The 22,189-nt window shown below is 39.8% G+C and overlaps 1 protein-coding gene across 2 annotated transcripts in view; it reads left to right on the top strand.

Moving 5' to 3' along the window:
- Positions 1 to 22,189, top strand: part of GPR18 (G protein-coupled receptor 18) — a 172,930-nt gene that overhangs the window by 127,087 nt on the left and 23,654 nt on the right. The window contains exon 2 of one of the 2 annotated variants that reach the window (XM_044071305.1): positions 21,070 to 21,358. The exons of the other annotated variant lie outside the window; for it this stretch is intronic. The gene's annotated coding sequence lies outside the window, so the exon portion shown is untranslated. The remainder of the gene's footprint in view (positions 1 to 21,069; positions 21,359 to 22,189) is intronic. 2 annotated transcript variants of the gene reach the window in all.

Below are 22,189 nucleotides of genomic sequence, written 5' to 3'. Positions count from 1 at the left end.
TTCCCAGTTAGAGGTCTCCACAGCGGATCACTGGTCCACAGATTGATTGGCAGTGGTGTTTTTACGGTGTCAAGTTGCCAGCCCGACACCCAACTTTCACAGAAGACACACACATACACACACACACACCTACCTGTATATATCTATGTATATATATATATATATATATATATATATATATATAATATATATAGATATATATACATATATATATACATATATATAATATATATAATATATATATACATATATATATATATATATATATATATATATATATATATATATATATATATATATATATTATATATATACACAAACACACTAAGGGGGTGGGGTGGTGCATTGAATTTTGCTGGTTTGATTAGTTGAATTTAGATACACAGATTTTCAGTATGTTGAATTTAGATAAAAAGTAGTGTTCCCATATCTATCTATCTGTCTATTTATATACATATATAATATTCTACAGTTACATTATTGTGGAATAATCTTGAAATTCAGATGATATTAAAAATGACTTTCAGTAAATTTTCTTTGCTGTATCCGCACTTGCTGAAAAAGCACCCAAACAACTGACGGGCTCCTCTTGACAATATATCAATTCAACCTTGTTGATGTTGAGACTGAAGTGAGTTGTCTCTCTCAACAGCAAGAATAGTTTAAAGGGCAGACATTATTGCTAAGTCATTCTAGACTGATATAATCAGGATGACTTTGAAAAATTCAATTCAGAAGCAGGATCAACTAAGAAACAAAGAATAAAATGGAAAAAATATGCTGCAAGGGGTACTACAGCTCTTCTAGGAAGAAGTTTAGTCAGTGTCAACTAGGCTATATTGAAAGTGGTTTGAAATGATAACATAAATGACTGTCTGAAGCCTAATTGTGCTTAGTACCATGATTTATTGTTTAATTATTCTGGAAGAATCCAGTGATCACAACTACTTATTTTTCAAAGGTGAAAGAGACGATGGGTTCATATTAGTGTTATGTGTGTATGACTGAATACATTGTATGAATGTATGTGTGAATGTTTGTACTCAAAAGCTGTATGCATGCACGTGCGTATTTGTGTCTTGTATAATTGTGGATATGTGAGTTTCTGTGTGTCTGTCTATACTTAGAGACTGAAGGAACCAAACCTAAATCAATAGGACATCAATCATTCCTAATTCATCACTTTTTTATCATTAATATTTAATGCAAATTTTCAATAACTTTATTATAATTCATTTGCAACCAATTGCTTTAACCACTGAGGTGGGCTATCACCCATTTATATGCTACAGGAAGAACCACATTAGTGTACCCTTTATGTTTCTGGCTGTTACTTTATAAAATAAAATTTCTGAAATCAGCAAAAGAATGTGATACAGAATACCTTATGGCTCCATAATAACCTAACTATTCAGCCAAGAAATGCTGTTATATGTTTTCATAAACATTATGTCCTTTAAAGGGTACGTACTTTAAACAGCTAACTTTGTTAAGAAAATGATCAGATGAAATCTGCTGTTAGTAACTAGGATTAAGGGTAGTTTTCACACATGTCATAATGCTAGATGGTGCGGCAGAAAGCATTAAACCCTATTGTCATCTCCAGGCATTTTGTTAGGATATTGATGTCTCTAGGGTCCTACTTTTGCATGCTCATTTGTACATTAATAACCACAAGCTGTCTTTCATACAAGTTGTTGAAAGCTATTATCCTAAGGCTTAGGTATTGCACAACAAAACAGCTGCTGATAATTTACTCTATATAAAACAGTTTAAGAAACATTAAGTGATGTTCATATACATAATTGTGCAATGGGTCATAATTTTCATGTTTTTATAGATATCTCATCAAATGAACTGCATGGAAAGAATTGACTAGTCTCATATTATAGCTCACACATGGATGAAAAAAATGCTGCTGAAAGTATGAATTTAGCTTGAATGTTTACTAGTACACTATAAATTATTTGTAAAACATGATAAAAATGAACTCTGACTTGTTTATTGAGTTATAAACTTCTGTTTAAGACTTTGAATGCAATGGATGATAACACCGTTAAGCTTATGATTAAGATTATCTTGTGATGAACATCTCTACTCTTTAAACTTTTCTAGTGACACTTAACAGTTTGAGAAATATGAACACTTGTATATCCTGTGAATTTATAAACTGATTTTCTCAAAAGGCTCAGGATGCAATGAACGGAATGTAGAAGGTAATTGTCCAGAGTACCTGAGGTTAGGTAAAGAGAGCTCCTTGAAAAAAAAATGTATTTAAATGGAAATAGAACCATTAAAACAAAAATATCACTTTGTTTTTTGGAGATGGAACAGAACTGGCAAGATTGGACCAAACAAAAATTTTGTAATGAAACCATATCAAAATTACAAATATGATACGAGTGGCTGCTGTTTCAGGTGAAACACGTTTGAAACAGTAGCTGCAGATTCTTTTAAGTACATTTTAAACGGGGCAACTCTCACTCTAACGTGTAGGGAGGGGGTTGTCCTATGTGCATCCTCAAAAAAAAAAGAGATAAGCTCTGGAGCTGTTATTCTCTGGGGGAAATGGATATGATCAATTGTACAGCTGTATTCTTAGCAGAATAAAATTAGTGAGTCTGCCTGCAAATAATGGCTGTTGCCAAACAGCTTTTGTGATTCCGATATTCTTCCTTTTTTTTTTTTGCAAGTAGCTCAAGGCGGCAGATTTAGAGGGTATGGTCAGTGGTAAGTGGTAAAATCCCAGATTTGCAGATCTTGGGTAAAGGCTAAAGATGCAGCAATATGGTGGAGGTGCAGGGATGTAGATCATTTTATAAACTCATACTAAGTCAGTTAACAATATAAAATCATATTTGATGATGTACAAGCAAGAGTGACCTAGAAATTTTAAATGAAAGATAGGGGATAAATACATATGAATATGAAGTGGTTTATTCAAACATTGCAAGAGTGTAAATCCCTGAACAGTAACTGCCATCAGCATTGTACTGATGATCTGTCAGTAAGTGGAGCACAGCAGATCTGACAAAATAATAATAAAACATATGTATAACATAATCAATATTATAGAGAAACAGAGTGGCATTTCTGATACACTTTTCAGCAGCCAACACCCATAATTATTTATTTCTGTGGGGCACATTCACAGTAGCTTCTCAGTAATGCAATGCATGACATTGTTATTTGCATTCAAACTTCCCAGTGTTATGTATGACTGCTAGAGATGAAAGTGAAATTCACTGAACTTACACTTCTTACTGCTTTCTTGCTGTGGTGAGGTCAGAAGCCATGCTGAGTATCTGCCATAAGGTGATTCTGGATTAGGTGGTGCATCAGTTGTCTATGAATACATTTTTCCATAATCTTTGCGAGTGGAGAGAGAATAGCTATTGGTCTATAGTTGGATAATTCAGTAGAGCTGCCTCCTTTGTGAAGTGGGATTGCATAGGATATTTTCCAGATGGTGGGAATTTTAGTTTCAGCTATGGTTCGATTGATTAGTATTGAGAGGGGGTAATCAATAGCATCTGCTGATTTTTGTAGGTACTGGGCTGGGAGTTGATCAGCAGAGAGTGTTGTGGGTTTTAATTTTTTTTATCAAGGTATAGATAAGTGACGTGGCGACTGGTTGGAAGCTGAACGAGAGTAGTTTTCTAGGGGTGGTACCTTCAGGGCCAGGGGAGCTAGGAGGTAGTTGGCTAGCTAGGGCTTGAATTGTCTCAGTAAAGAATTGGTTAAAACTGTCTGAAACATCCTCAGGGGGTTTGTCAATTGTAGCAGCTGGGATCGTGGTTGAAGTTTGTCCAGGATGTAGTAGTTTATTTAAACCTGCCCAAAACTTCTGAAGGTTATTTTGATTTATTGTCTGGAAGTTATAGTAGTATTGTTTTTTGTCTTGTAAAATGGATTTTTTGGTTTTGTTCCTAGATTGCCTGTATTTAATGTGGTCTTGGGGGTCTTTAGTAGATGCCATAAAGCCCATGCTTTGTTTCTAAGGGTAATTTTGAGTTTAGACTCTTTAAAAAGCCATGGTGCAGTCTTTGCCTTAGTTCTTTTTGAGCGAACAGGTGCATGCAAATCAAGGATCTCAAGGAATTTGTTATTAAGGTATACAACTGCTTCCTCTAAGGGGAGGTGTTTTAGAGTAGACCAATTACATGAGTTTAGTTCTTGTTGGAATTTGTCCGGGTCAAAGTTTTTTTTGTTTCTAACCTTTCTGAGTAGGGGTAGTTGGGGGTTAATGGCTTTGTGCTTAATTATATATGTGAGAAGGTGATCACTTAGGTCATTGGGGAGGGTCCCAGAGGTGTGCAGTTGGGGGTGACTAGAGCCGTAAGGTAAGTATTTCAGCTCTTAGTTATACTAGCTGTAGGTTTACTGTTTTTAATATAATTTTTGGTTACTTTGTTAAGGTTTTATACAATTTAAGGGTTATTTTACGTTTAGATATACTATTGTTAGAGGGCAGGGAGTAGACTACTCTTTATTTAGGGTTGGGAGTTAGCCATTTTGTAATGGGGACAAACTATAGGTGATTTAGACCCAGTTCAGCAAGCTTACAATTTAAAATGGAGAACAGTATTAAGTATCAACCTTGGCAGTTTGCAGGGCTGACTTCAGTTACTGTGTTCTAGCAGAGGTTCAGCAGGGAAGCGTCCTTCTAGGTCAGAGAGCATTTTTAGGGATTTTATAACAGGGGAACTATATGTAAATTAGAGTAAAGTAAAATAAAATAAATAGTTAGCTAGGATGCAATTCGATAGTTTTATTACAGACCAGGAGCAGGAGTTGACAAGATTATCGGCTATCAGGGATAGGGGACTGCTATTAAGACATAGGAAGACATAACTACATTCAGCACACAATTAGCAATTAAATCTGCCTTTACTTAGTGATTTATCTAGCATAGATCAGGTCAGTTAGGTCTATTTCCCCTCCACATCACGGCAGGTCAAAAGAAGCACAAATATTGCATAAAACAGCAGCTTCTTCTTCCTTCGGCTTTTCCCGGTTAGGGGTCGCCACAGCGGATCACGTGTCCGCTCATGATTGGCAGTGGAGCTTTACGGTGTCGAGCTATTCCCATTAATAACAGTATTTACGGTAAGCTACAAGCTCCATGAAGCTGCAAGCATCGTGAGCAGTTCAGTTTTTTTTCTTAAATAATAAACTGGACTTATTATATTAGATCATATATTTAAAGCTACAGCGTGCTATTCTGAAGTCATCACAGGCTACATACCAGAGGCCCAGGTGACTATCCAAGTGAGAATACAGGGAGAAGAACTGAGGTTTGGGGGTTGGGGGGGTTTGTGGCCTACGTTCAGAGTTGTCAGTATCTCTTAGGTGAAGAGGGCAGGAAGATGCAAAATGGAAATGGTATTCTGGTACTTTTGTGATGAAGGAAGTGAGGATTTCAAAACAGCTACAGAAGAGAAGGCCTAGTCCATGTTTTCAACTCTGTTTCTGTGTATTATAAAGTCGGTGGCCTCTGAGACTCATTAGAGTTCAGGCAGCAGGCTTCTACTCTGTAAGTAAATAAATTATTTATTTATTTATTTATTCAGTTGATAGATGGGGACTGTAAACCATAAACTGTAGGTCAAACAACAACATTACAGGTAAGCAATCTGTTAATATGTTGTTTTTTTTTGTTGTTAATCAAGAGCTAGGGGATTGCTATTAAGACATAGGACGACATAACTACATGTTTGCAGGGTGTGGATTAAAATTGGTGATCAGCCATGTCTAATGCCTTGGAAAGATCCAAGAACAGGGCTGAGGATATATAATTATTGTTGCGATTTTGGTTTATTGTATTGGTAAAGGCTAGGCAGTAATAATGCTTTCATTTGTGTTTCAGAAGCTTGAACCTGTGCACCTTATTTACCCATGTTTGCAGAATAGAGGGGTTAGAGAAGGAAGCAGATACATGTAAGGGCAGTCCAAGTTCTGTATGTGGCAACAGTGGCTGCTTTTCATTGGCTAAAAGGGCTCCAGAAAACAAACAAACAAACAAACATAGACTTTTATTCTTAAATGGTATGGATTACTTACTGTTGCTACTAAAGTCTGTGAATATTTTGTAAAACATGAAGTAGGATCTAGGCAGATCCCAGGTATTTAAAAGTGACTGTTCTTTCAAATGATGGCCCATCAGGCTATCATAAACACAAGTCTATGTCAGTATCAGAGGGTATGCAGTTAGAGCTGTGGATACTGATACTGAGCCAACTGATATATGTATCATGCAACCTACTGAAAAGTGACATCCTCCTTGCATATACACCTTCAGTGGACCTGAGGATAGTTGTTGGAGGCCGTGGATTCTCTTTGTGAGGTATTTCTGTAGCCTTTCCAGTGGGTGCAGATGTTTGTAGAGGTGCATACCAAACAGGGCGTTATACTCAATTATTGGTCTAATGAGGGAGGAGTATAGAGAGGTAATAACCTCTTTTTTCTGGATAGAATTCCTTTACCTATGAGGTGAACCAAATAAAAGGCTTTTCTGACCACTGCTGCTACATGATGGTTGAATGTGAATGTGAGATTATTGTCAACCTGAGTATCCAGATCTCTCAACACAGGTTGTGTACTTAGGGGGCTGCCATTGATGTGTTAATCAGTAGGGGCCTTGTTTTTGCCAAATGGTATAATGATACTTTTTTTGCATTTAACCTGAGGCCATGACTTTGGCACCAGTTATTAGTTGCTGTGAGTCCCTCTTGCAGTATGTTAACATCATTTGGGGAGTCAATGACAGCACCCAACTTACAGTCGTCTGCAAACCTGGTCAGCCACAGGCTGTCTAGTGCAGGTGTATGCTAGCAAAAGTCTCAGTGGTTCTTGGGCTTAATGAATTGATCCATTAGTGAGTAGGTGTAGAACTAGGAGGAGAGAAATCTTACATTATTAATAACCTGATAAAATCAGATGGTTATGTGGAAAAGGTTTAAATCCTTTTAAATCGCTGTTAGCCAGAAAATGATAGCTACTGAATGCAGGCACTAGACTTTGAGGCTTGGACCAAGGTTACCCTTAAGGGAGCACTTCAACCAATCATAAATACCTATGACCAAAATTAAGGCTATAAAAATATATATAAACAATTAACACAAAACATCCAAACTTTTTACCAGTAAGTCTAAACTGTCCTTTTGAATTGCTTGCCAGTGTTTTAGAGGTTGCTGTTCTGTCCAGGGTATCTAAGCATTAAACTGGTGAGCATCCATGCTTTAAGTCAGAAGGAAGTGGAGTATTGAGGTCTGGTTTCTCAAAATGCATTGCATTAATAAAAATTGCAAATATACAGATCCCTAACGTTAATCATCTAGGACAGTATGTGAGTCAGAAAGCATTTTCTCCTTTTCAGACTGATGGAGAGACATTAAAAATAGGCTTTATGTCAATGGATCATGCTTTTTACAACTATGATACCTACCACTGTACATAGATGAGAGCGCTTAACCCTAACATGGGCATTGTTTAGGTCATTAAAGGCTGGACAAGCAAGTAGTCCACAGACTATATTTTAAAAGTTACATTTTTTAAAAAGGGTCTGCACAAGTGCTCACATGCCATTAGCTTGTGACACACTTCCCTACTGCCACTCACTCACTCATATTGGCAAGATCCCTAATTCCCACCACCCCAGTTCTGTGAAATACCAATAACCTAACAACCCCTTCCACAACCCTGGCCCTAACCCTAAAAAAGCTCCTGTTCACTGCCTAAACCTAAAATACTCCTCCCTAACCCTAACTCTGATCTTGTTTGCTTGCTCCCTAAACCTAAAATCTCCATCCCCTCCCTATACCCTAACTCTGAGCTAACTTCCTGTAGCTGCCTAAACCTAAAATCCCCCCAAACCTAAACCCCTCACCCTTGTTTACGTTTCCCACTTACCAGTTCTGCAACAAGACCTTGATGACATCTGACAATTGCAGCAGCTGTGTTCCTGAGCTCATGTTCAAGTCTGAGCAGCTGCTCAGCTAGGTGGGTGGATGGGGAAACAACTGCTCGGGCCCCTGGCTATGAGTGCCTCCATTTCAAGCAGCTGAGGCTTGAGCATTTAAAGTAAAACCTTTCAACAGACATTATGTTGTGATAGCCCTGTTTCCTTTCCTAAGCCCATGCTAGGTATCTATTAAAAGCCCACAATTGTTAGGGCAATCTTGTACTTGCAAGCAACAAGCTACTTAAAGAGCTTGGCAAGACATGTCAAAAGTCTCAGTTGCTTGTGTAAGAAATGGAAGTGTTTGGGAGTGGTGTGATGATTACTGTTTTCTAGACATGATGAAAAGAGGCCAGAGAGAGGGAGAGAGAGAGTGAGAGTGAGAGAGAGAAAGAATTTAAATATGTTATCAAGACTCTCGGCAATGTAATCAGCAGTCATATATAACCTAAAATGGTTTATTTTGTTCCAGGATTTATAATGGCAGTTCACAGAGTTAGTTCATTGTCATTGCTTTACAGTTAGATGACAGAAGTCAGATGCCTGGTGCAGGCAACAAGCTACTGCAAACTGCTGGATGGAAACAGAGGTAGAGGTGTCCCCCCACATAAGGAGTGCACGCAAGCTTGTCCCCTGCAAAAATAAAAGATGATCTCTGAATATACTTCTCAACTATCAAGATTTTTATCTCATATTTTATGTGGTACTCATAAAATTTGTATTTTTCTGACAATCACTGAAAATTTACTAAAGTCACTAAATAACGGCATTCATATGAGTTTCAAACTTCATATCCATTAAAAATGCATGCCAACACAACCCCTGCTATGCTAGCTATTTTCTAAGTTTGTAAGAGCAATATCTAAAATCTCCCCCAGATTTTGGACCTTTGTTACCCCATTAGTTTTGACTTTATCTAGATTTCTTGTGATTCATGTTTCTGAAGCGTTTCTCAGAAGTTGTTAACATAGGTTGGTTTGGAGAATTTACTTTTGTGGAAAGTGAGTTCTCAACTAATCAACATGATTCTGATTATTTATGAACAGTAGATGAAACTCATTTTTATGCCAACTTTGTCAAAGCTCCCATCACTGGAAAATAAATGATTAATCTCTGACACAGTAGTGGGAAAAAGGAAACAATTCCTAATCCCACTGTTAAGTAGTCTTGTAATTTAACATGGTCAGTGAGAGTGCTGACCATCAATAACTGATCAAATCTTTCTCTGTTCACTAAGTGGTATTCAGTGAAGCTCCTGTGTTTATCTCCTATAATACCTTCATCAAGAGAGGTAACAATTTATCCCATAAGGATGTCACAAAGGTTCCAGCAGAATGGCTTTAGAGCTGTTTCACCTTATTTTTGGGTCTATCAGTGCAACATAAGTAGAACAACCAGTGATGTTCCAAGACACAGTTTATAAAACTCCTGATAGCCATTATATTACAGGTTTTCCCTGGATAAGGTCTAAATGAGAAAATATAATGCTGTCAGAGCAAATATATATAGTAACAAAAAAACGACATCCTAGGCTGTGTACTACATGAACTACAAAATTAACTGGCACCTCACCTAAGTGTCATGTTTAATCATAGCCTCACCTCAAGCTTCATGCCCACTAAGTGGCACACAGCTACAGTTATCCCACTCTGCAAGGGGGATCCACCTTGGATCCCAGGAACTACAGCCCCATCAGTCTGATGAGCCTGATCTGCAAGGCCATGGAACGTATTATCATGGCACTTATAAACAAAGACACTGGCAACCTTCAAACACTGGACCCCACGAAGTTTGGGTTCATGAAGGGACGATCTTGTCTCCTGAACCTGATTGACTTATTCGAATCAGTCTCCAGAGCTGTGGACAAGGGTAAGGTGGTCCACACAGCCTATCTGGACCTTGCCAAGGCCTTTGACACCATCTCCCACTCTGGAATAATAGATAAACTTACTAAGCTGGGCATTAATCCCTACGTCACTCAATGGGTTGCTAGCTGGCTTACTGACAGAACCCACACTGTAAAAGTAGCCGACTCCAAATCCAGCTCCAGACAAGTGGAGTACCTCAGGGTTCAGTCCTGGGACAGCTCTTGTTTGGCATCTACTTCTCCGAAGGACAGGCCAATACTAAGGGACTCTGGCTAACAAAGTTCGCAGATGACTGCAAACTGGGAGCCATTGTTGAATCCCCAAATTAAGTGGATATTCTACAAAAGGGCCTTACAGAAACAGATGCTTGGTGCCAGAGCCATGGGCTCAAGCTCAATGCCAAGAAATGCATAGTTATCCCCTTTGGGAAAAAACATGTACTCATGAATTACCACATAGGTGGCAGTACACTAAACAGCGAAAGTGTGATAAGAGACTTAGGGACACAGGTGGACAGTGGTCTCACCTTCGATAACCACATTGCCACAACAGTCAGGAAATCCTTCTATGTGGCACACCTAATCACTAAGGGCTTTTCATCCAGAAAAAAGGAGGTCATTGTCCCACTGTACTCATCCCTCATTAGACCCATTATAGAATACAATACCCCTTTTGGCATGTACCTCTCAAGACATCTGCAACAACTGGAAAGGCTGCAGAAATACCTCATTAAAAGAATCACAGGCCTAAAGCAGATTCCCTATGCTGACCGTCTAAAAAAACTCCACCTATACTTTGTCGCATATCGTCTACTCAGATGCGATCCCTACTTAACATACATGGCCATGTCAAACCCAGAGCTGTTGGACATGCTACACTTAAAGAAATCCCAATCTCTCAGAGACACACACTCCAGGGATCTAAACCTAGTCATCACAATGAACAAAACATGCTGGAGGGAAAGGTTCCTGACCCAGAGACTCCATAGACTCTGGAATAGACTGCCCATACATGTCAAGCAGACCACCTTTTTGGCCCTCTTGAAAAGGAACCTTGAAGATTGGATAGGAGATAGGAAATTCACCCTGGGGATCACGTCAGTTGCCCTGCTAGACAGGGGTTCAGGTAAGTAAATACTGTGGGAAGAAATAGCCAGGGAATTGTTATGGCTAGGCTTGTATAGGTCCTAGGGCCGATAACCTAGTACCAACCTATGAACAGAAGTCCCAGGCAGAATACCTTCTGTGAAAAAAAAAAATTACAACTAGAAGTCCCTTCCAGTTTTACAAGATCCATAATTGCATGTCTTACAACTATACAAACTCAGTGTAAAGCCAGTAAAGCGGTTTTGCAGGGGACTTTGACCACCTGCATCCTCATCTTTGGGGATGTTCTTCGTGTTTCACTGTTGCAGTCATTACATTTGGGTTATCTGCTTGTAGGTAGCCCTCAGTCAGCCTGATTATCAAAGTCTTGGGTCCTGCGTCAGTTGCTGTCTTATCTTCCATGATGTCAGGTAGTCAGGGGTATAAAGCATGCAGCTGATGCCATTACATCAGTCTTTCTTGCCATGCAGTGCCCGAAGGAGAAGCAGTTTGCAAGTGCCGGTCGGCCGACTCCTGAAATTTTCGTTTTCGAGTTTCAGATCCGAAGTCTTCAACTAAGCTATGTACCCTGTTGGGGATCCTTTTTCTTGCTCTAATCCAATGTCAGTAAAAGTTAACAATTGCATTTCTTGTGGAAAGCAAATACCTCTTAAAGATTTTCATTCGTACTGCATTCCTTTCTTAGGCCCAGACCACGACGTACCTTGCTGTCAGTTTTGTGCCTTATTCAAACTTCGAACTATTTGCCGTCGGTTCATTTTCGCATCTAAATATTTTGGTACTCAGTTCAATTATCCAGAAATGGCTTTGGTAAGCCATCCAACTACCGACATTCTTAAAAAAATGCAAAGATAAAGACAGAGACAGACCGCATAGGTCCAAAGCTGCCGACAACACTTCTCCTAACAAAGTCGCCAGTTTGCCAGTACTCAGTGAGGCATTTTTGCAACCCCTGATATCCACTACTTCAGATTCGCAGGCCTCTACTGAGACTCATTCAGAGTCTGGTATGCCATGAGATGCTTCTTCAACTGTGGAACCTGCAGATGTCTCTACCTTGGATGGGTCCGGAGCCGCTGTGCAGGCACCGGCTTCTGAGGGTGTATTCAGGCCTACTGACTTGCATATTAAACCAATGCCATCTTCTTCTTCAAGGCCTAAAACTAGATCCATGCCTAGAAAACCAATGCCCAGACTGCGTGGTCAGGCCCCCATGCCTAAAAAAACAAATGATGAGAATGGCTGAAGATCTTATTACTCTAATCAGGGGAAGCCACCCTTCTCCCTCTATAAGAGACCTAGGACTGATTTTCCTTCTGATTCTTCTGATCAGGATTCTGAAATTTCTGTTTTCTCTGATGACCAGGAGTTGCCCTTATCTACCTATGAGGATTCTGATGCCGAGGACTCCATTCCCTCTGCTTCCCCTCCAGAGGATTTCTCTTTTGGTGAAATTTTGCATACTGTTAGGGGGCATTTCCACTGGGAAAGCCAGGATTACTCTGACTCCAAAAAAAGGCTTAAGGGAATTCTTATTCCTACCTCAATGCAGGCCTTTATCTATCCCTCCTGTAGTGGACATTGTAGATGATGCCTTCTTGGAATCTAGCCTGGCCCCTGACACTTTACCTTCAGCTCCCAGAAACCTTGACAGGTATTGCAGAGTACCTGACTTTCAGAAGTTCCTCTTTAAGAATCCTACTGTGGATCCTGAGACCATTTCACAGGGACCCAAAAGCATTAAGGCTACTACTGCCAAAAACACTACCCCCTCTGATAGAGATTCCAGGGCCCTGGACAGATGGGGCAAAAAGGTATACACTTCTGCAGCTTTGGCCATTAGGGCCTTAAACTGCCAGTTTCATATGTTAAAGTATCAGCATCATATTATTGGATTGCTTAAACAGAAAATTATGTTGATTCCTGACTGTGCTGAAAATAAAGACTTACAGGCTTTAATGCATTCTGCTGAACAAGTTGGAAAACATACTTTGCAATGTGGTTTTGATTCATTAGAGGCATCTTGCAGGGCTGCTGTCACTGGGTCTGTAATTAGAAGGCATGCTTGGCTTAAGGAGCAATCTTTGCCAGATCATGTTAAAGCTAAATTACTGGATGCTCCCTTAAACCAAGACTGCTTGATGGCAACAAAGCAGAAGAAGTACTTAAAAAGATGGAGGAAAAAGCTAAAGCTATGCAAACTGTTAAAGATTTCCTGCAAGTACAGCCTCCCAGATTTAGTAGGCACTGGCCTTCTAAGAAATGGTCCTTTCCTGCCTCTTCCAGGCCTTCTCAGTCCAAACCCAGAACCAGCAGACCACCCAGGCTTCAGTCTCAAGGTACTCACAGGCCTAAGCCGTGGGGGGCTCCCATTTCTAAAGCTGGGAGTAGTAAGACACCCCCCTTTTGGTAAACTGTCACAATGACTTAACTTTAAACCTTCCAAGCACTGCTCAACTGACTGTTCCTTTAGGGGAAAATATCGCCTAATTCATTACCCAAAACAAATGGGTTTTAAATATAGTTTCCCAAGGATACAGATTCCACTTCCACTCCTTACCAACCCCAAATGGTTGGCCAGACCTACCCCCAAATCAGTGGGCAGAGGCTCAAAAGCAGTTTCTCTCTCTTCTAAGCATCAGGGCTATTCAACCTGTCCCAGAAGAGGAATGGGGGCAATGTTTTTACTCAAGACTTTTCCTGGTATCCAGAAAAGACAATTCCTGGTGTCCTATCCTGGACCTGCCTATCCTAAACACTTTCTTGGTAATCCCAAAATTCAAAATGCTATCTCTTCATCAGCTGCTTCCCATGCTAGGCAAAAATGTCTGGTTGGCAACACTGGATTTAAATGAAGCCTACCTGCACATCCCAATAAGGGAATTTTGCAGAAGATACCTATGCTTCAGAGCAGGCTACATGCACTATCAGTTCTCTGCACTGCCCTTTGGCTTATCTACTGTGCCCAGGGTATTTACAAAGTGCCTAGCTCTAGTCATTACATTTTACAGACAAAGAAATATTCAAAATTACCCATACCTGGACGATTGTCTAATTCAGGCAGAAAGCCAGGACATACTATTAAATCATCTGGCATTTGTAAAGAACTTACTAACTTCTCTGGGGTACACCATAAACGAAAAGGAATCACATCTAGTGCCCTGCCAACAAATTGTATTCCTGGGAGCAAGCTTGAATACAACTTCCCAGATGGCCTACCTCACGCCAGAGAAACAAGTTCATTTGACAGCCTACTTCAAACTACTGGCCACAAAGACCCCGCTATCTGCAAGGAAAATACTGCAAGCCCTGGGGTTCATGGCCTCTTGCATTCTACTAATTCCATATGCAAGACTGCATATGAGGAAACTACAATGGTATCTAAAAAGCCTATGGTGTCAACATTCTCAGGACCTAGAATCAATGATTCCTATCATCCCTTGCTTAAAGACAGAGTTCCTTTGGTGGGTAGAGGTCTGCCACCACAACAAGGGACTGCCATTTACTCTACCCCCTGCCGCCCTAACCCTAACAACAGACGCATCAGACTATGCATGGGGGGCTCACTTGGCAGGGCAGTGCATTCAGGGCAAATGGAATCCGAGTCAAATGCACTTGCATATCAATCAAAAATAAATGTTAGCTGTACAGAATGCTCTGACAGCCTTCAAGGACCACATTCTTCCAGGACAATTATTGGTAAAGACAGAAAACACCACTGTTAAGTGGTACATAAACAAGCAGGGGGGAACCCACTCATACCCTCAATGCAGACTAGCCATGATTCTGTGGAACACAGCCTTGAGCTACTAAGTGCACCTACAAGCTCAATTCCTGCCAGGCAAGCTAAATATACTGGCAGACGACCTAAGCAGAAATCTCATGGACCCACACGAGTGGAAACTGGAACCAAAGATATTCAACATTTTGAGATACAAATGGGGGATCCCAGAGATAGACCTGTTTGCCTCCCCTCAGAACTATCAATTGGACAAATTCTGCACAACGACTCCCCACAGACAAGCTTGGGAAGTGGATGCCCTGTCCTTCACCTGGAAAAACCTATCAGTTTATGCCTTTCCCCCTTTGCCTCTCCTCTCCAAAGTGCTACTAAAGATCAAACAGGACAAACCAAGGGCAATACTTATTGCACCAGACTGGCCACGCCAACACTGGTACCCCCTCCTGTGCAGTGTGTCACTTCTGGAACCATGGCACCTGCCCCAGACCCCTGCCCTGCTGTCCCAGCAGGAGTCCCAGATTCTACACCCACAGCTTCAAACCCTGAACCTTGCAGCCTGGCTAATTACATGATCTCTCCATTACCATTCCTCAGTAAGCAAGTGATGGATGTCATTCTGGAGGCAAGGAGGCCTAGTACTAGAAAATCTTATGCTGAAAAATGGAAAAGATTCTGTTCCTGGAACCAAACTCAGGGGATGGGCACAGCCGCACCCAATTTACCTCAGATTATTCAATACTTAACTGAGATGCTTCACAAGGGCCTGTTCTTTTCCTCCATCAAAATTCATGCCTCAGCCATTTCAGCTCATTACAATACAGAACCACCCCTCTTCTCTCATCCACTCTGAAGCAATTCCGCAGAGGGGCCAAAAACTTAAGACCACACAGGAGAGCCCCTACTCCAGCCTTGGACCTTAACTTCATATTGGAAAAGCTCACTCTACCTCCCTTTGAGCCAGCTGCAAATGCAGAGTTGAAATTCCTTTCTTGGAAAACAGCCTTCCTTCTAGCCATCACTTCAGCAAGAAGGGTGTCTGAATTACAGGCCCTCATGGCAGTGGAGCCTTTCATCATCTTTCATGCTGACAGGGTGTTCCTCAGGATCAATCCCTCCTTTATGCCCAGGGTGGTTTCCAGTGTGGCCCTTAATCAGTCTATTCATTTGCTAACCTTCTTTTCTAATCCACAGAACAAAGGGGAACAAATACTGCACTCCTTGGACGTGCACAGACAACTTAGATTTTGCTTGGACAGGACTAAGCCTCTCAGGAAATCTGAACAGCTGCTGGTCGCATTTGCTGCAGGGGCAGAGGGGAAGGCCATTTCAAAGCAAACCATTTCTACGTGGATAGGCCACTGCATTCATTTCTGATATTATCACCATGGAAAACCTACCCCACAGGGGATAAGACCACATTCCACCAGGGCTGCATCTACCTCTACAGCCTTTCTCAGAGGTGTCCCTACCAGGGACATCCTAGAAGCTGCTACCTGGAGTTCTGTACATACCTTCACCAAGCATTAACACTTGCCAATTTTTTCAAATTCCAGAGCTGCTTTTGCCAATGCAGTCTTGCATGGCCTTATAGCTGGTCTTAATGCTATCTAATTGCCTCCTCCCTTCCTTAGCTTTGGGAATCTACCCAAATGTAATGACTGCAACAGTGAAACACGAAGAACATAGTACAGTTGTGTACACTTACCATAAATGTAGATGTTGAAGTGTATTCACTGTTGCAGTCTTAGTTACCCTCCCTCCAACCCCTGATTTCTATTGACTATACCTCTATTCTTGTTTACTATGCTTAAAGCTTTCTGGTGTATTTGCTTTTTGTTGGAGGTGTAACCTTGTATATAATTGCTTCCCTTTATGGGGGCACCTGACATCTGGGGCAAGAAAAACTGATGTAATGGCGTCAGCTGTATGCTTTATACCCCTGACTACCTGATGTTATGGAAGATGAGACAGCAACCGACACAGGACCCAAGACTTTGATAATCAGGTCGACTGAGGGCTACCTGCAAGCAGATAACCCAAATGTAATGACTGCAACAGTGAATACACTTGAACATCTACATTTATGGTAAGTGTACACAACTGTTCTTTCTGTGATCCCTACACCCCTGTTGCTTACATATACTAGAGGAATATTCAGATATACCACAATCTCAGACTTAGTACGTATTACCATATTTGAAGTTTTAGCCTTGCACTTCCAAATATGACAATTACAGTACTCAGAATTTAGAAATGGAATACTCTCCCACACACACACACACACACACACACATATATATATATATATATATATATATATATATATGGGTCTACCTGAGATGGTCGACAAGCCATTTGATCGACTTTCAGTTGGTTGACAATTCATTTGGTTGACAGGCAGATTTTCCCCCCTCCCCAATGTTGTGCAACCCTGGAGTTGATATATATAGTTGGGGGGGGGGGGGGGGGCACCACATAAAACTGCTTGTCGACCAAATGAACTGTCGACCAAATGAAAGGCGATCATATGGCCTATCGACCATGTGATAGGGATCCATATATATATATATATATATATATATATATATATATATATATATATATATGTTCATGTGTGTGTATGTGTGTGTGTGTGTGTGTGTGTGTGTGTGTGTGTGTGTGTAATTATTTAGTGTTTATTAACCAGGTAAGTAGGTGAGTACACTGGTCCGAGGAATGACCTAGCAATAAGGGGAAGGGATACACAAGGTTGATGATGAGTGGAATAAAAGTATACAGGAAAGGGGTAGTTCAGGGTGGGATAAAATATATTAACCTGTATCTCTGAAGCAAGTACATATATTTTGCTCAAGTGGGAATGCATTGACTTCTTCAATGAAGCAATGATATCTGCCAACATGATGAGTTCAGGTAGAGAGTTCCAGCAGGACTGGAGCAAATTTGGAGAAGGAGCTCTTACAGACTGCAACATTAAAGGAAGGTCTGGAAAGAAGAAGAAAACTAAAGTTTCAAAGAGAGTACTTGAAGATTTTAGACACAATTTATTGAACAGGAGGGGGGGGGATATTCTTGGTTGAGAAGTTTATATCATATGTAAGCATATTAAATAGTAAAGCAGCCCTAAATCTAACTGGTAGCCGTTTACATTACAAGAGTGATGTAATAGTTTTCAAATCTACTGAAAGGTTAATATGGGTGTCATTCATTCCATTGATTGACTGTGCAATGTGGTTCAGTGTTTCATTCGCTGAAATTTTAGTATTTCAGGTGAATGTAACGTTGAATGTGTGTGGGTAAGGAAAGTGTAGGTTTGGGAAATTAAAGCCAAAACTTTCAGATATGCTGAAGGTTTTGGCATTAGGGGAGTGGGAATGTGTGAATTTAATCATATTAGGGTTAGAGTAAGGGGTAAGCAATGGAATAGATTTAGCTGTGTGTGTGTGTGTGTGTGTGTGTGTGTGTGTGTGTGTGTGTGTGTGTGTGTGTGTGTGTGTGTGTGTGTGTGCACACATGTGTGTATGGTATGTCTTTATCTGAGCTGCCTTGTATAGTGATGGTGTTATGGGGAGGGTTTTTCAAATGTAAAGTGCAAGGTTAGGATTAGAGTAAGCACACATTAGTAAGATGGTGCAGTGGGGTGAAGTTAGTCTGGATTTTGTTTATTTCATTAAAGCCTCATTTAAGAAATACCGGAAAAACAAAATTTCAGAATTTTCTAGAATATGTACCATATATATTTATTTTATTGTACTCTTTATATTTTATGAAACCACCATTTTTTTATATTTTAATTTTGAGTGCCACTTTAACTAGGTTTAATCAAGTCAACTTTTATTTAATGAAGTCAGTTAAGGTATTATATATGTGTGTGAAAGTCACAGATGCAACAACTTTTTAATAGCCTGATGAAGGACTGTAGAATCTGAATGCTATCATTTATAAATACTAATTTCAAGAAAGAAGATATTTAGCTTCACTGTTCAACTCAGTGCGGATTTGGACCAGTACATTGTTTTATAGTTGATTGCAGTTGTTCTGTGCCTTTCCCAGAGTGCATGATCAACATAATTGTTGATATTTTATTGAAGTAAATATGTAATCATCAGTATATTTGTTTACCCAGAACCCACTCCCAGTTTTATATCTGTAAAGCCCAATTTGAAAAGAAGTGGTACCAGTACAAAGCCCTGCAGGACACCATTGCTAACTACTATTGGAAGAGACTTTTTATGCCAGGATACTTAATCAGTGCATGGATTGATATTCGATGCCTTCATTTGTCAGTTATTTCCTTTTGTGGAATAGTGTTGAATGCCTTAGCAAGGCCAACATAAGCAGCAGGGACTCCTTCATCAGGTACTGTTGTTACTTTTTAATAGAATTCCCAGCTAATTACACTTACTGTTTATAATGGAATTCCCTGCTAATTACGCTTACTGTTTATAATGGAATTCCCCGCTAATTACACCACTGATGGCAGCCCCTAAGTTCAAACCCAGTGGTACGGCATCTGGAAGCACAGGCAGGTAGCACTCTAAACTTCAACCCACAAGTTTCCACAGTAGTAAGGAAAGCTTTCTACTTTGTGCATCTCATAAGTAAGGGCATCTCATCCAGGTCTAAGGATGTTATAGCTCCACTATACTCATCCTTCATCAGACCATTAATAGAGTACAATGCTCCCTTCTGCATGTACCTCACTAGACATCTGTAGCAGCTGGAGAGACCACAGAGGCTTCTCACCAAGAAAATACAGGGCCTCCAAACCATGACTTACATGGAGAGACTGAAAGCCCTGTCACTGTACTTTGTATCATATAGGCTGCTGAGAGGCGACTTGTGCCTGGTCTACAGGGTAGTCTCTGAACCTGCCCTGAAGGAAATGCTGCACATCCGCATGTCAAATGGCACAAGCGTCACTCACTCTAGGGATCTTAACCTAGTCTCTGACATTAACAGAACATGCTGGAGAGACAGATATATCTCCCAGAGATTGCAGCTCCTCTAGAATAAACTTCCAATTCACACGAAGCAGAGCTCCTCACTGACCCTATTCAGCCAAGACAAATGGATGGGAGCCTGCAGATTCATCCCGGGGGTGGCAACCATGTCCCTCATAGACAGCGATAGTCAGTATTAATAATAGACTCACCTTGCAAATTACGTCCCCCAAACAAGGACAATTGGGTCTACTCATGATTAACATCATAGACTCACTCTGCAAATTATGTCCATCTAACCAAGGGCAACTGGGGCAAGTCGGCATTAACATGGCTAGGATTGTAAGAGCTCTAGGGCTGATAGCCTAGTGACCTCCTATGAACCTATGAACCTATGAATGATATAATATTCAGAAGGAAAGCTCTGCCTTTAACAAACCCACATTGCACCACATCTAACAGAAGTGAGTCAACTCTGTCATTCTGAATATGCTTCATTATGTTTCTCAACATGATTTTACATAGAATACTGGTCAGGCTAAAGTGTCTACAATTGTTTGGGTCTGTTTTGCCCCCCTTTGTGAATTTCTATCATTACAGCCAATTGCCATAGATCAGGGATGCATACACACATTCTGTTTAATATAATTGATATAAATTGTGATAAGTTTTCAGCTAATTCTGTATAAGAATTCATTAAGTATGTTGTTTGGTCTCGTGAAACTTGATTTTATTTATTTTTATTTGTGACAACAGTTATATATGCAGTTATATAAGAAATTTTGTCCATATAGCACTGACATATGTCTTTGTATATCAGGAATTGTGTACAAAATTCTTCTCCAGGTACAGTCATTGTAGCTGTGATTTGGTGATTTGATAATAAGATATATTTTTTAAATCTTCCATTGTAATTTTTTCATGTAAATAAAGAAATCATCTGAGATAAGTCTGACATGAAACATTTGATAAGTAAATAACTTCTATATTCAATTTAATCTATGCTTGTTTTTATGGCTAGAAAATCTTCTAAAACCTAAGTATTGCACCTTTTTTCTGTTGTATATCATATTATTAAAAGTTATATTGACTATTGAATTAATTAAACTTCTAGTTCTGTGAAATAATTTTTTTAAGAATGATCAGGTATTTTATACATGCTGGAATGAATGGGTTAAGGTTTACTTCTAGAGTAATGATCATTGTTAGACTGAATGTGGAAATAACTAATGTAATATCACACTGTTTATAATGTAAATATATGTACTCATACATTTTGTAAGCATTATAGAAAGTTGTAAGCTCATGAATTTAGATATCTTTACAACTTTATGTAGGATGTTCTATATTTCTGTAAGCTGCTCTGAGTTTCTGTGGTTACTGTGTTTACCTCTTGCCACACAATCTTACATTCAAATGTTTATGTAAATACCGTTTTCTTTCCAAACACCAGCATATAGTCACCTGAGTATCTGTAACAACAGGAAAACAGAATCTTTGCGAATCTTCTTGTCAGAGGCCAGCAGAGCAGAGTGCAGATGAGCTGCATTATGAAGTATAAATCCAGTGGTGGGATGGGACTGTAATTCACAACCTTCTGGCGTTGAACAGAATACACTGTGGAGTAAGCTTTGCTGACTTTCTAAAGAGTTTCAGAAGCATTCACTCTCTAACACATTTGGCATGAATGGAGAGAAGATGTGGCTGTCTTAGCCTTCGAATTGTAAAACTTTCTTTTACTGGTGAGTCTATTTTCTACATATTACCAATGTCCAAGCTACTGATACCTTACTGAAAACTCAGAAAAATATCATTAAACATGTTCATTTTACAGTCCGTATGCATTCTATTTACTCTTCATCTTCCGTGGTGTATCCAGAATTTTCAGAATTGAAAATTTGTACTTTTGTGACATTTTAAATGTTAAAACCTTGTTATGTGTGGGTTGCTAATTAACTTGTTTTATTGTTAAATTGTTCACATCCTGCTTACTACTATCAATGTGCTATGTGCTTATTGTTACATTGTTATGTTTAATAGCCACAACTACACACATTCTGTACTGCTTTGTGCTTCCTCAGTAATTATTTTGGAACACACTTAAGCAGTTGACTGCAGTTGCACTGCCCTCACCCAGCCAAGTGTGCATTCTAGCACCAAACTCCTCTTACAACTGTTGCTAACTGGCATGTTAGCTTGCACTTGACAAAGATATTCTGTTGTCAGTAAAGTAAAAGGAAAACAGTGCATAATTTATTGTTTAGTGTACTTTTGGCTGAAGGAAAATCTATGGTTACCATCCCTGATTCAGAAAGGACAGTCTCAGTCCGTGTAGCTTTGCCATCTTAACAGTGGAGAAATTGACTCCACATTTGACTAGACAAGTATTCGTTCCCTCTCTGCAGTTCCACCTTACTTTTTTTGTTTTTATGGCTATGACTTGCATTGAATAATGCATTTTATCTCCTTTATTTACTTGTTTCTTTGCAGATTGCAGCTGTAATGGTGTGTTGTTCATTCCTCTGCACAAATACAGCCTGATCGCTTCTCACTTATAGCTCACTATACTCTCT

This window comes from Protopterus annectens, chromosome 5.part0 (assembly GCF_019279795.1).
Source record: "Protopterus annectens isolate FY-2018-M chromosome 5.part0, PAN1.0, whole genome shotgun sequence".
Taxonomy (NCBI): Eukaryota; Metazoa; Chordata; order Ceratodontiformes; family Protopteridae; genus Protopterus; species Protopterus annectens.
This window is presented reverse-complemented; position numbering and strand designations above follow the sequence as displayed.